The sequence below is a fragment of the Atractosteus spatula genome, chromosome 4 (assembly GCF_055471065.1).
Source record: "Atractosteus spatula isolate fAtrSpa1 chromosome 4, fAtrSpa1.hap1, whole genome shotgun sequence".
Lineage (NCBI taxonomy): Eukaryota > Metazoa > Chordata > Actinopteri > Semionotiformes > Lepisosteidae > Atractosteus > Atractosteus spatula.
Window position 1 is genome coordinate 42,453,978 of NC_142709.1, and position 15,981 is coordinate 42,469,958.

A 15,981-nucleotide genomic window follows, 5' to 3' on the forward strand; every position below is an offset into this window, starting at 1 on the left:
ACCTTCACTCTTCTAATTCTGCTCTCCTTACTGTCCCCCAAGCCCATCTACATTGTATGGGTTACAGGGCCTTCTCCTGTTATGCCCCCAAGCTCTGGAACTCTCTCCCCAAGGATATCAGAGTGTCACCTTCTCTAAACTCCTTCAAATCCAGACTCAAAACCCTCTTCTTCAGGAAAGCATTTACTTTACTGGTTTCATTCTTCACCCCTCTGTTTTTCTTAGTACCACCATCCACGGTCTCCTCTTTATATTGTAATTGTGTTTTATCTTGTGTATTCTTCTTATTTATTGTTGTTGTCATCCTGTAAAGCGCTTTGAGAAGCCATCTTTAAAGGTGCTATATAAAATAAAGTTGTTTATTATTATTATTATTATTATTATTATTAGCTCTGATCAGGTTTTGTCTGAATGATCATGAAGTAGGGGCTCTCGCCTGGTGCCGGCTTCAAGTTTCAACACATCCTGGTTCCTCTCTTATAGTCTGACCTTCTTTCTCTCCTCATCATCTGCTTCCCCTCTTCTGCTGTCTCAGTGTGATCTTATATAGTGTGTTTCTGGACTGCTCTTTGACAGTCACAATTTAGTTAACTAGATAAACCAAGGTAAACATTACAATTGTTTAAAATCAGGGGACCCCCCACATCTCAGCAAAGTTCCCTCTGCTTTAAAGCTGGAAGTGTTTACCCTGCCTGGTGTCACACACTTTATCTAAACTTTGGAGACACTTCCTAGTCACCTAAAGCTGTAAGAATATCCATTCTGCATTTTCAACTGCATATTAAGAGAGTCTTTTCTTGTGAACAAATATGCAAGAGAACTCTGAAACAATTTGAAAAATCACTGACACCCTCTCCCATTCAACTGAATCCAATATTACCCAATTCAAGAAAGTTTATCGAACATACTTAAGATCCCTCTAACTATAATTCAGCCCACGATTTGGATTCGAGATTGATGGTCTAAGTCTTGACTGACCCATGCTGCATGGAGATGTTTAATCATATTGAATTGTTAAAAAAAATATGATGATGCTTCTACACTAACAGTTTTAGCACAGTTCTAGAACTGGTAAATATTTTGCTTCCCTCTCTTCATTGTTTGTGAGTTTGTGTGTCTTGGTGTCTCCCAAGTGATGGACTGGCAGAAGAATGGATGGATGATTATGCTAAAATAACCAAAAATATTAGTTTAATTTACACTTATCTTAGTAAATCATGATTTCTTGTCTAGTCAATTTACCACCATTTCAAATTGAGGCACAGACTAGGAGTTAAAAAAATATCTGTTTTATTGCACAAAGTGTAATTGTTCCTCCTGATGATTTTACATCATGGAGTTTATAACAGAAGTTTGGGAGGAAGGTTATTGTCACAGGGAGGGCTGGAGGGGTGCCCAAGTGAGTTCTTGTAAAATAGAATGATGGATCAGCCGCAATAGCACTTACAGATGCAGCCATTCAAAATGCGCGGGCGATACCGCATTATTTTCCGGTACGCTGTACGCAGTCTACCGCGAGTTACCGGTAAATACCGATAGCAAAATAATAGTATCCGGAATTTCCGCAAGGTGGAGCTAATAAAGCTCAACCTCTCATGTTTGAGCTGTAGCCATCAAAGTCTTTAACGAAGATATTACTAATAGTATTAATAATAAATGACCTTGGACAAGCTGTAAACTCAAAGTATTGCCCTGGTCCACATTCTTTTTTTCATTGACCGTCTTTGTAAAAGTAACACCACAGCATTTCGCAATCACGCATTTTTTTCCAATCATGCAAAGTACAGTAATTTTTGAGAATCGATTCACCATGCCTTTCACATGCTCATAAAAGAGATCGATTTAGGAACATAAACATATTACTGTATGCAAACTGTACTGTTTACAGTATGTATATGTATATTTAATGTCTTAACTGTGCCCGTTTAAGTATTGAATATTTATATGGAATTTTACCACTGAAGGGAAATCTTAGTGCCTGAGCATAAAAAGAATAGGAGCATACTGCAACGCGTGTGAAGGCCATAAACAATATTAATTTTGGAACATAAACATACAGTATATGGCTGGTCTCGGTACTTTAAAGAAAACATACACGAAACATGGCTTCATTATGACCAGAATCGGTCTTGAGATATTTTTAACTTGATTTACAGTATTTGAGAGGTATGTCTTGACACCGATACTACGTAAGTACTGCTCACGTACTGTATATGTTTCTAGGTTTATATTATGCATTTCATACAGTCAAATTACTTTTGAGCAACTGATAAGAAGCGCGAAACGGTATGCCCAGGGCGTTTTAGTTTCGTTTTGTGCGGGGACTGCTTTAACTATATCGCCGTGGATTGATTAGAGATATCAAGTACATACAAGTCATTTTTTAAATGTTGTAGTTCGTCTTGTAAAAATGTTACGAGAACATCATCTGTCAACAATTACACAGGTTCTGTTTCCATATTGCGGATTTTGGTTACGTAATATTATTTTCTAATTTCACGTTGTGAATATATGATTTGGGCAAACAGAGCCGCAAAGAAGTACATTATGGGTTGTTGTTTTTTTTGCAGTTTTATCTAGAACAAGCAATGCTTAAACCTTTGTCTGATTCTTGTGAAACTATCCACACGACAGTTACCTACAGTAGGAGTTGACTTGATGTCACTGATGGGATGTTTCTAAAAATCCATCCTCTGTAAAACATCTTCTCTAGTTGTCCTGCATATGTATTCGCTAATGAAGCTGTGTGTTCTGAGCCTGGTTCTCTACATTTCTGTATGAACCAGCTTAGAGGGCTAAAGACAGCTTGTGTTTAAATTGAATGTAAGGTAATTTATGCTTCTAAAGTCATGGTCAGCATTTATTATTGTACTGTGCTGTAAACTTGTTCTGTGCCTAGTCACATTATTTTATAGCGTTTTTATAGCGTTATCAAATCTGGTGGCGCTGTGTGTTAGTTTCCTGACTCCCATGTCACATGGTCTGTGATTGAATCCCATGGAACTACTGTACAGTATCACTTTATTTTTTAACAAACATTTCTTTGAAAAAATGAAACGTTTCCCTTGGTCAGAGATTAAATAAAACCTCACTCGCACCAAACAAATTTATATTTCTAATTATCACAACATGATCGGATTTAAGTCTTTTTAATAACAATGAATAGTCACCTACGCGTTACAAAATAAACATTTATATTGATTTGAATCGCGTTTTGATTTAAATCATAAACGCGTGTTTAAATATATGTGTTTAAAGGCGATATACTGTATAAAAGCGCTGATTCTTATGGAATGTGTTCCGCCGGGGATTCAAAAAAATTATTTATCTAAGGAAAATTGCAGTATAACTTTGTTCATGCACATCATTATACAGTATCTCATTTTGTATTTCTATAAAAAAAATCGTTTGCCCAGCCACTATTGTTGTTATTGTTTTTATCCTGTAAAGCGCTTTGAGGAGCACAGCCTTCTCACCACTTAGATTACTTTTTGACACCATCCTTACACAAAGCAGAAACTGATTGTATTTTCCGATGACATACAAGTGCAAAGATTACAGATTTTAATCGTCTTTTTTCTGAACCAGGGAAAATCTGATCATGTTTCTCTATAACAATAATAAAAAACTTTATTTTACATATCACCTTTAAAAGTGGCATCTCAAAACAATACAGTAGATGTAAACCACAGATTACAAGGTAACAGTGGCATGTTACATTATAATTTGGGTGTCTCCTCTTGCCAGAAAGCTCTAAATTGCATTTTAAGTGCGGTTTTTGACTTTTTCTAAATTGCAACCCATAAATAAAGCTGATACAGTTTAGACTTACTGTATTCTAAACTGTATTACAACAGCACATTGGACAATGCAACGTAAATTGCAAAAATGCACTTGGAATCTGTCCAAGCCCTACTACGAAAATTATTTAAACTGTGACACTTATCATTCATCTTTAAATAAACTTTATTTTATATAGTGTTTTAAGCGAATAGGTAATTAGATTGCTCATAAACCTAATCGCTTTTTCTACATAAACACAGCGTGATTGCTCTCTGAAAATGCTTTTCCTTTATATTTAGGCTCAGATTTCAACTATAGATCGTATTATTATAAACTTTCTTGGAAAAATGTATTTTATGTAAACCATGTTTGCTATTAATTCATTTAGGGCTAAAATACGTTCATTGTCTTCCAATCGAGTCGAGTTGACATTGGAAGCTTGCCACGCCCGGACTGTTACACCAACGCATTAGCATGTTAAAGCGATTTCATTGAGGAGCCTAGCTTTTTAACTAGTAAGTACTGTACTTCCTACTTTGAAAATACCTGTGAAACCGGTTTAATTCGTCACAGCCAGCACTCCTGCAGAGAGGGGGTTTGTACTCGTTAATGTCCGATGACATACAAGTGGAAAGATTACAGATTTTAATCGTCTTTTTTCTGAACCAGGGAAAATCTGAATGCTGAATGAAGAAAAGCATTTTATTAAAAACGCTTTTGCGTTTGTCTGGTATTTACTTCGGTCCCTTTTAACTGTTTTTCGATCTACTGTATTGCTTTGAGATGCCACTTTTAAAGGTGATATGTAAAATAAAGTTTTTTATTATTGTTATAGAGAAACATGATCAGATTTTCCCTGGTTCAGAAAAAAAGATCTAAAGTGCTAGACCTTACTTTCCTAATTCGATGTATTTAAAGCAGTGAACTACTGTAGGTGTAACATAACATTCAGAAATACAATCGAGAATAGTTTTGTGGTGTTTGTTTAGATGAAACGTTCCTAAAACGTATAACGTAACAAAATTAAAGACGATTAAAATCTGTAATCTTTCCACTTGTACTGTATGTCATCGGAAACTTTCTGCTTTGTGTAAGGATGGTATCAAAAAGTAATCTTAAGTGGTGAGAAAGCTGTGCTCAATGTATTTAAGGGACTTAAAAGTAAAAGCAGATGCTTCATATTGCTTGACTAATTTTAAAAACTAAGTTATAAATGCAGACGATCCCTCGGTGCCGCGCCGGATGTAAATATCAAAATATACATGAAAATAATCATATCGTTATTAAATTCTTTAGATACACGATTCCATATTATATTAGCAGAAAAGCTAAAAAACTACCACTTTTTCACACGCTATTTCACATGTCAGTTAAATACTTCGATTCTTAAAATGTTTAGGGAGAAATGGAATACCGGTGTGTATTTTTCCTTTAAAGTACCGATTCCTGGAATCTGACTGGCTGACACCCTTCTGAAGTGGTTCCATAATATCTGGTATACGGAAAAGAAAGTGTTGATAAAAAAGCCTGGATTCTCATGTATCTCAGAGAGCGAGTGATCAGAAAAAGGAACAGCTGTTACACCCAGGTTTTACGCTCTCTCTCTGTTGAATGAATGAAAGCATTTTATTAAAAACGCGTTTGCGTTTGTCTGGGTATTTACCTTGTAATCTGTGGTTTACATCTACTGTATTGTTTTGAGATGCCACTTTTAAAGGTGATATGTAAAATAAAGTTTTTTATTATTGTTATAGAGAAACATGATCAGATTTTCCCTGGTTCAGAAAAAAGACGATTAAAATCTGTAATCTTTGCACTTGTATGTCATCGGAAAATACAATCAGTTTCTGCTTTGTGTAAGGATGGTGTCAAAAAGTAATCTAAGTGGTGAGAAGGCTGTGCTCCTCAAAGCGCTTTACAGGATAAAAACAATAACAACAATAGTGGCTGGGCAAACGATTTTTTTTATAGAAATACAAAATGAGATACTGTATAATGATGTGCATGAACAAAGTTATACTGCAATTTTCCTTAGATAAATAATTTTTTTGAATCCCCGGCGGAACACATTCCATAAGAATCAGCGCTTTTATACAGTATATCGCCTTTAAACACATATATTTAAACACGCGTTTATGATTTAAATCAAAACGCGATTCAAATCAATATAAATGTTTATTTTGTAACGCGTAGGTGACTATTCATTGTTATTAAAAAGACTTAAATCCGATCATGTTGTGATAATTAGAAATATAAATTTGTTTGGTGCGAGTGAGGTTTTATTTAATCTCTGACCAAGGGAAACGTTTCATTTTTTCAAAGAAATGTTTGTTAAAAAATAAAGTCATAGTTCCATGGGATTCGATCACAGACCATGTGACATGAGAGTCAGGAACCTAACCCACAGCGCCACCGGCGCAGTCACATGCAGAGTGCTGAAAAAGCACCACAGAAACATTATCGACAGACAATGTACAGTGTGTACTATTCTTGTGTTGCGGTACATGAATATAATTATATTGTTATTAATTTCGTTAGATACGCGATTCCATATTATATTCCCTTTTAATCAAATTCTAAAAGTATGCTTGTTGACTCCGGTATCTCTTTAGTTAAAGACTTCGATGCTTAAAATGTTTATGGAGAAATGGAATACTGGTGTGTATTTTTTCTTTAAAGTACCAAGACCAGCCATATACTGTATGTTTATGTTCCAAAATTAATATCGTTTATGGCCTTCACACGCGTTACAGTATGCTCCTATTCTTTTTATGCTCAGCTACTAAGATTTCCCTTCAGTGGTAAAATTCAATATCTACAACGGGCACAGCAAAGACGTTTACTGTAAGTCTTTCTACGACAGACCAACGGACCACGAGTGCCCCTGTCGGTCAACCAATCACGTACCGCGGTACCGAGCGTCATCTTGCGTCACAATGCGCGACGCCACCTGCGGTACATGTCTGTAACGCGCACTTTGAATGGCTGCATCTGTAGGTGCAAAAGTAGTGGTTTATTTGGACAGTGTTCCCCACAAACTAACAAACAATTATAGTGCAAAAATAACAAATATAACAAAAATACAAAAAACAAATATACAAACCCTTCCTCCTAGATTTATAAGCCAGGAGTCCCACCACACTTAGGTCCTATCAGTTAACTCTCTCCTGGCCTAGCGAAGGAGCCTCTTAAATAGGTACAGTATAGCCCTGCCTCCTTGGACCGTACCGTTCTCACATTAACATTAAACTTATCATCTCATTAAACTTATCATTTCCCCCACATAACAATCCATAATCTTTTAACAAAAGACTATACAGAATGTACAAATAAAACAAAGAATTGTGAACAAAACATTTACTAATTTTAACAGTATCTGTACAAAATGGTACTTCCTATACTGGAAGCATGCACCACTCAGCATTGACACTACAAAGCCAAGCTGAGAACATGGTTTGGGTTTGGACTCATGAAGCCACCACACCCAGAAGTCAGGCAGCCCAGGACACACAGTGGCCACAACACAGAAAATAGAAGACAGACAAACAGACAAAGTGCTATCTCCCACACAGATGGGTACAAATAAACAGAAAACATAACATTATCCTTGAGTGTGTGTTTGTGTCAGATTTTCTACGAATAACAGGAACAGATTTCGAAGTAAAATGTACTTATGTTTTTGCATGTATGAAATGGGAATTCACTAGCCGGGCCCCGAGTGTCTACCCTTGCGAGTTTGCTAGCTAACTGGAAAATGGACATATGAACATAAATAATTTAAGTAGGATAACATGTGTTGCATACTGTACTGTCCGCGGATGTCACGATCGTCATCCCTATCCACCGGGCTCAGGAACAGTCCGAGGGCAAGGCCCTTTCCCCAGATGTCCTGACCTACTGAGTCCAGAGCTTGGAGCACCTTGTTCCGTTATGGTTTTAACCTTTCGTATTCCTAGTTTCATGTGTTTGTCTATGATGGATCGTCCGGCACCTGGCCCATGGACGGTGCCCTGAGTTCCCCCTTTGGACTTCCTTCTGGACTCGTACGCCTGTGCTCCCCCCATGCACTGGATCACTGTCTTCACCACCCCCCTGTCCATAGTCCTGTCCATTCCTCACTGTGTCTTTCCTGATGTCCTTCTCCAGTTACTTCCGGATTATACCGTCCCCCATAACAACACGCTTTATGGGAGTCAGAACCGGCTCCCATGACAGCGGACGGTGACAGAGATCCCTCTGTCACAGTTATATTCTACAGTCTCATACTTGCCCTCACTAAAGTATGTACATTATGCACCCAGGACTCCCCTTTGCATATTTCTCTTGTATCCCTCTTTACCTCATATACACCCCTGCAGCAAAATCCCTACAGTAGCTTGCTCATAATTACAGATAATCATGAAAGACGGTTTCGGCAGCCTGTACACACATCTAGAATGTCTTTCTCAGCTAGACGAATCAAATCAAATACTTTATACATATTTTGTCCCTCTGTAACATTCATTAGCATTAGAACTGAATTACTGAAATTATTTAGTAGGAATATCTGCATCAGACACCAGTATGTAATGAATTGTGTGGCTGTAATTGGATGTCTGGTTTGTCTATGATAGCATAGTTGAGCTAGTATTTATCATTGTTGCTTTGGAAAAGTAATCTTTCAGAGTTCCTTCTATGCTGTTTTACCATGTCTGCATTGATCATGGGTGTTTCCTATCGATTGGTAGCACTGGTGGAGTCTAATGATAGTGAATGGAAAGACGCACAATGTCCTTCTGACTTTGTGCAGCAATATTCCTGCCAACAACATTCCCAGAGGATGCTGACCATCTCTCACACCAAACCATGACATCTTTGCAGAAGCTTTTGCAATACTCAAAAGATTCAAGGACTATTTCTGCAGAATTCATAATTAGGCATTGACTTTCAAATTAACATACAATAGGAACAAGTAATAGGTTTATTCCATGCTGAAAAAAAGAAGAAAGAGAACACAACGTTTCGGCCGTGGAGCCTTCTTCAGGTGTGGAGCCTTCTTCAGGTGTGAGCTCACACCTGAAGAAGGCTCCACGGCCGAAACGTTGTGTTCTCTTTCTTCTTTTTTTCAGCATGGAATAAACCTATTACTTGTTCCTTTGCAGCCTACGCATGCTGACGCAGCTACCCACCTGAACTACTACCACCTACAGCTGCTGCGACCCACTATGCCTTCCTCCAAATCTCTTTCTAGATCTCTTCGTCATACCTTCTCTTCCTCCCTGGGCCACTTGCCCTCTTCTCTCACTAAACCAGCATTCCGTCTCTTCACAGCTATCTGTTCCAAGACCAGGCTTTCTAACCACCTTCTATTCCTTTACAGATGTCGTCGACATAATATCATCCCTAAAGGATTTTGCCTTAAATTTAATACCTTTTCTTTTGACTCTGATACCACCCAGAGTAACACTCAGAGACTTTTAAAACAATTTTCTAGGAAACTAATGCTCTCTACCATTTTCTCCCTCAAAAAACAGATTATCCTTTCCGACAACAACATCAAAGAGGCTAAGGAATTTCTACGGCTTACAGCTCCACATCATCTTCCCTTCATAACTAACCTCATTAGATCTCTCAACTCTAAACTCTACCAGTTTCTCACTACAGAGAAGGACAAAAAACTCAGTCATCTTCTACAGAAGAAAACCATCAACACCCCGAACACCCTCACCAACCTCCCTCACACCTGAAGAAGGCTCCACGGCCGAAACGTTGTGTTCTCTTTCTTCTTTTTTTCAGCATGGAATAAACCTATTACTTGTTCCTTTGCAGCCTACGCATGCTGACGCAGCTACCCACCTTAACATACAATATGTTTCTGTCTTAAATAAGCTACTGCAACAATCTTAAAAAGTACGTAAGAATGGTTATATTAAAGAACAATACATCTAAACCTTACATATGTAATTGTATTTTGTGGCTAAATGCCATTTTTACATTTTAAATCTCCTTAATTATTTACCATTGTTGAAAGATAGATCTATAAACTCAAATGGCAGCCTGTGCAGAAACCTAAAGCAGACTTTTAAAATGCAATAACCTCTACACACAAGTGCTACTTTGAGTGCAGTTTAATACACAGCTAAATGGTCTGTGCACTTGTATTATATTCATCTTCTGAATGTGCATATAATGAACAGCTAGCAATAGCTATATTATTCATACTGACCAATTTAACAAAATTATTTTCTTATTATCATATCAAAGTCTTATCATTTGCCTTTCTCAGTATTGTACAAATAAAATATTTTTTGACAACAGATTTATAGTATGGCACCATACATTTACTTTTTATCAACACGTTTTACACACATGTGAATAATATCTTTGGATATATAATAAAATGTCCCTCTTCAATGAAATTACTACAGATAAGACTTAGGAGCATTGTCTCAAAGGTTAAATTTGAACGATCTGAAAATATATTTTGCATTCTTTTGGAAAGTCACATCAAGCAGAGGTATTGTTTCATGACCACCTTATCCCATAACAGAGCTGGTGGCTGTTTGTATCTGTACAGGAATTAATGCAAGAAAAAGGTATAATATAGAAGGATCTGTGTTTTTGTGCTTCAATTTTAATAATTGAATTTAATATTAAGTCGATCTAATAGGTTCCAAGTGAAGGTGGCATTATTTTTTGTATGGAGAGATACATAAAGAACAGTGGAAACCAAATTATTAACTTTTCATCTATATAGTCAATTCTGATTTAAATTGACAGCAGTTGTGAATCAGTATAGATTTCCTCATACTATGCACAAGTCTATCATAGACACACTAGATTATCTCCTAGAATGACAAATTATAAGTGAATATGACACTATGCATGATTTCCTGTCTATCCGAAAAAGGAGGACACTCTGACTTTACCAACCATATGACAGCAATAAATCCAAATATAAACACTAAACACTAGATTGAGACAGTTAGCCAGTAAATAACAATTTTCTGCCCAAAATGTTTTTTACAGCAGAAAAAAATCTTGTGTTTCACAACCTTATTGTTATTTCACCTGATCAGCAAAACTGGAACAGTTGGACACTTTTTGTCAATGTTCTGAATATCTGGTCATATTCAGTGAAGTGCTGAATCAGGATGAACTGAGTTTCTCTCACATGTCCTACTTGTGGCTGGATGGACTGTTTATTGACCAAAATTCAGCACAATCCTAAATTCCTTGGAGATCTTTCCTCAGCAACACTAGGCAAAGCTTCTCTCTCTCTCCAAAGGGACAATCCTGACACAGAGGAAACAGATGACAAGTTAAACCAGCCCAGCCCAGCTTTGTCTCAGCAGGAAGTTAAAAATTAACAAGAAACATTTGGCCAATTGAGTATAAAATTTCTTCATTCACATTCTCTAGAGCTGAACTATTATTCCAAAAACATGTTTGCAAAAGTGTATTTCCCAAGACTAAATGCATATTTACTTGTATTTGAGAATATACATAGGATTTAAGTTATTTCAGGGGGGCAGTGTGGTGGCTCTGGCTAAGGATTTGCACCTGTGGCTGGAAGGCTGCCGGTTCATATCCCATGGCCAGCAGAGGAATCCCACCCTCTTGGGCCCCTGAGCAAGGCCCTTAACCCCAACTGCTCCAGCGGTGCCATATAAATGGCTGATACTGTGCTCTGACCCCAACCTTCTCTCCCTGTCTGTGTGTCTCATGTGAGAAGACAAATTTCTAATACAAGAAATCGTATATGGTCAATAAAGTTATCTTATCTATTAAGCATTATTCTGGTAATATATGAGTGAATGATCAAACTTTTGTATCACAGTAGAGCATTTCACAAATATATTCTATTTGTTGGTTTGTTGTGTATATTTTGGTAAATTGTATATTGTATATTGTATATTTAAATTGTAAATTGTATATTTAGAGTCTGTGTATGTGACTGAAAATTATTAAGTTTGATTGATTCCTAACACTCTCCAATTTGCACTTGTAAATTGAAACCCTCACAAACCCTCACATCACTACACCATGACAGTTTAATGTAAGAGTTTACATTTCAGACATTAAATAAGACAATAAAACCTTTAATCATAAAACTCTTCATTTTTTTCTATCAAAATAAATTTGATTTCAGAAAACACATTTCACAATAGGTACACATTCTAACAAATTATTAAACTAACATAAAACAAGAACTTTCTAAAAGAGGAGATTGCCCATTATCAATCAGTGCAAGTGGATGATGGGGCTAGATTTGCACAATTAAAGAGTCCCTCCAAGCCCTACCACTTGCTTTTGTTCATGCCATTTCCCTGTCCTGGTTCTGAAACTGCGGAGCAGGAGCTCATGGAACAGGGATTTCCATTTAGTCCCTGTACAGGACTCATAGTTCCTTCCAGCACTTCCTCGCCATAAAAGAATCATTAAACTCTTCACAAGCACAAAAAAATATACCACTTTTTCCATAGAGTCTCCATTTCTGATCTGACTGGGGCTTTTTCTGCGTTCTAAACAAAGGTGCTTCTGGGTGTTCTCCATGGCCAATGGCCATTGTTGTAAATCCCAACCATAAAACTTTGAACACATTTACTATCGTTTCTCACACTGAATGATTTCATTTCTGGGCAGCATTCATTTCCTGTTTTTGTTATGAAGAGTAAGCTTGTTCAAGCAGATTAAATTATTAAAAGCTTTATTTTGGGTGGAGTGGTGGCTTTGTGGCTAAGGATCTGTGCCTGTGGCTGGAAGGTTGGTGGTTCAAATCCCACAGCTGGCAGAGGAATCTTACTCTGTTGGGCCCCTGAGCAAGGCTCTTAACCCCAACTGCTTCAAGGGTGCTGTACAATGGCAGACCCTGTGCTCTGACCCCAGGCTCTCTCCCTGTCTGTGTCTCATGGAGAGCAAGCTGGCGTATGCAAAAAGATAATTCCTAATGCAAGAAATTGTAAAGGGTTAATAAAGTGATGTTATTATTATTATTTTCACTTATTAACTTTACCATACATAAAGGATGGGTGGTCATTGTGGTATTATGTAGTATCAAAAATACTTTGATGCAGAATAAACTTTCTTGAATCCGTTAGTGGGTCAGAGGTTTTACACTGAGACTGTTTTCACACATTTTGCAGTAGACTGACAATTCTAAATATACAGTATAATCCATTTGTAATGAAAATGCATGCCTTCTGTCACTTCTGAGAAGAGCGTCTGGTAGTTTTATACTGCATAATTCAGCAGGGAATGACAAATTATCCCTAGTCAATTGATCATTTGGAGAATAACAATCGGCCAGGTGATATTTAAAAACCTGGAAGAAAATGTTTTAAGTGGTTATTGCCCTATACTAAATAGGAGGGTAGCAAAACCTCTTTCATGTCTAAATTGAAGAAGAGGTTAAGGATCTGGATTTAAAATCTGAAGGCTGTGGGTTCAAATCTCAGGTGATACTTTAGTTGTACTCTTCTAAAAATTCAGCAAAATACCCAGCTGTATAAATGTAATGTGTACCCAGATCACTTGATCACCACTGCATTACAGTTGGACTTTCTTCAACAGTATATATAATGCATTATTCAGCAGTAGCTGCTATGCCTGGAGCAAACCAAGTTTTTTTCTTTTTTGTGTGATTCACACTAACTCCGTGTGCACAGACTTTGTCCCAGTTCAACTCAACACTAGCGTGGATACCTCACTTGAGAGAACTGACTGTCAGCATGAGGCTACAGTGGGATATTTCCGTCTCTTTCTCCTTGATACTTTCAGCTGCATAAGGACTGTAGTGGCATGGAGGCACCAGAACATGGATTGTGCAGCACTACGATGGACCCAGTTAGCTGTTCCCCCATCCTTCTGCACGGGAGTTACAAATCCACAGTTGTGGATGAGTATAATTCAATATTCATCATTACTGCTCTTGATAATTCAGGTGTTATATTAGCACATGTTAATATTATTTAAATTCATTTAAATACAGATGAAACCATTCAAAACTAGGGGGTACGCTGCGGTACAACGCAGTGGGCGTGTTGCATCAAAACGCGTCATAACACGTAATTTCGCATCAAACCGCACTTTACCGCATGTAAATTAGATTATGTTAATAGTATCCGGAATCACCTTGTAAAACCGCCAGGTGGAGCTAATAAAGCTTAACCTCTCATGTACAACATTTGAGCTGTCACCAGAAAACACTAATTTAGAATCCTGATCACTGCTAAGGGACAATCTTTATTCAATAAAGAATTTAAGTTGTATACTCTAGATTTTTACATTTAAACTGTGTATTACAGCATGTTAATCATTATACATTATACAAAAGTTGGTATATTTTAATGAAGCAATATTGCTCAGTTGGACAAAAGTACACAACCTACCACCTTTATCATAAATATTTTAATCATGCACAAATATTTTATACATCAAGGTCTTTACCGAAGATATTACTAATAGTATTAATAATGAATGACCTTGGACAAGCTGTAAACTCAAAGTATTACGCTGGTCCACTGAATCTCCGATTCACCTGCCTTTCACATGCTCTTAAACAATATTAATTTAGGAACATAAACATATTATGTAAACTGTATATTGCTGGTATTGGTATTTTAAAGAAAAAATACACACCAGTATTCCATTTCTCCCTAAACATTTTCAGTATGGAAACATTTTTATGTGCTCCTTCTGACCATATTAAGATTATATACTTTGTGAAAAGTGATAGTCTTTTAACCTTTTCTGTGAATTCGCTCATTATCGGATTAAACAAAAGCATACTTTTAGAATTGGATTAATAGGGAATATAACATGGATTTGTGTATCTAAATAAATTAATAATGGTATAACTATATTCATGTACTGTTGCAAAAATCAGTAGTATAAGACTTACCATTGATATTGGTGCCTTGGTAGCATGACAGCTTAAGTGACTAATTTATAACCTGAAGGTTGGGTGTTCAAACCCAGCTGTTGCCATGAGTTTTCTTTTAACAAATAAACATTTCTTTGAAAAACTAAAATAGTAAATGGACACTCTATTGACATTTTTATATTTCTAAATATCACATGTTCGTACTGTATGTACACAGTGGTACCGTAGTGTGTAGGGTGCAAATCCACGTGACTCCGAAAGCCCTACATGAATGTAGTGCATTTGCCTGGCGTTGCGGGCGAAGAGTGCCCGGCAAAGGGCAGGTAGTGGTCAGGGCGGGGACTAGGAAAGCCGCTGACCCACTGCGGAACAGGCGTACAGTCTGGAGAGATCACCTGTTTTCGTGTAAACTGCTCCCTGCTCCCTGTGTCGGTCTTCACAGCCAAAACGTTGCATTTTCTCTCTTCACTTTTCAGCATGGAATAAACCTATTACTTGTTCCTTTGTAGACTACACTACTTCTTAGTTAAACATTTGAAACACTTTAATATTTTTAAACTTAGCACGCATTCCGTACAGAAATAAAATCATGTTTTTCTACAGTTGTTAAGCTGATTAGCTGGTTACTGACAAAATAGAGCACCATCCACCACTGCCCAGTGATATAACTTTCATTTAAACAAGATCTAATACCTGGTGCAGTTTTTACCAAAAAAAATGTTTTTTTTAATTAATCAAATTTCAGGTGTGAGATCATAAAGCCTGAATTATGTACTATGCTTACGTCTGTGAAACACCTGATCATATACTCTAAAGATTTCAGTCCTTTGTGTATATTCTAATCGCAGCGGGGGCAGGGGACAGGTTAAGGCTGCAATTGAATTGGTGATCTGTATTCTTCACACCTGAAACACTGTTTTCTCCGAAAGCGTTTTCTTGCCAGTTAAGCTGGTCTTTGGCTGCCTGCGCATGCTTACACAGCTCCCTGGGTGAATTAACATACTTGACTGAGAAAGCTTTAGAGAACTTAACATTTTTATTATTTACAAATTGTGAAATTGACATTTACATTGGCGTTATTAATTTTTCAGTTAAGTGTATGGAGGAGTGTCAGCTGTCAATGAGAGCAGACACCCCCCCCCCCCCCCCTTAGGCTGGGCAAACGATTTGTTTTAAATTGAGGCAAAGGAAAATTAAGGATGTTAAAGTGCTAGAGGTGTAGAAAATACAAAAATTCACATGAGCAAAACGTTTTAGAAATGGAGCAGGTGAAAGGATTTGTAAATATATTTTGTTAAAGCAAGTCAGTTTTTTGCATTACATAAAATACATTT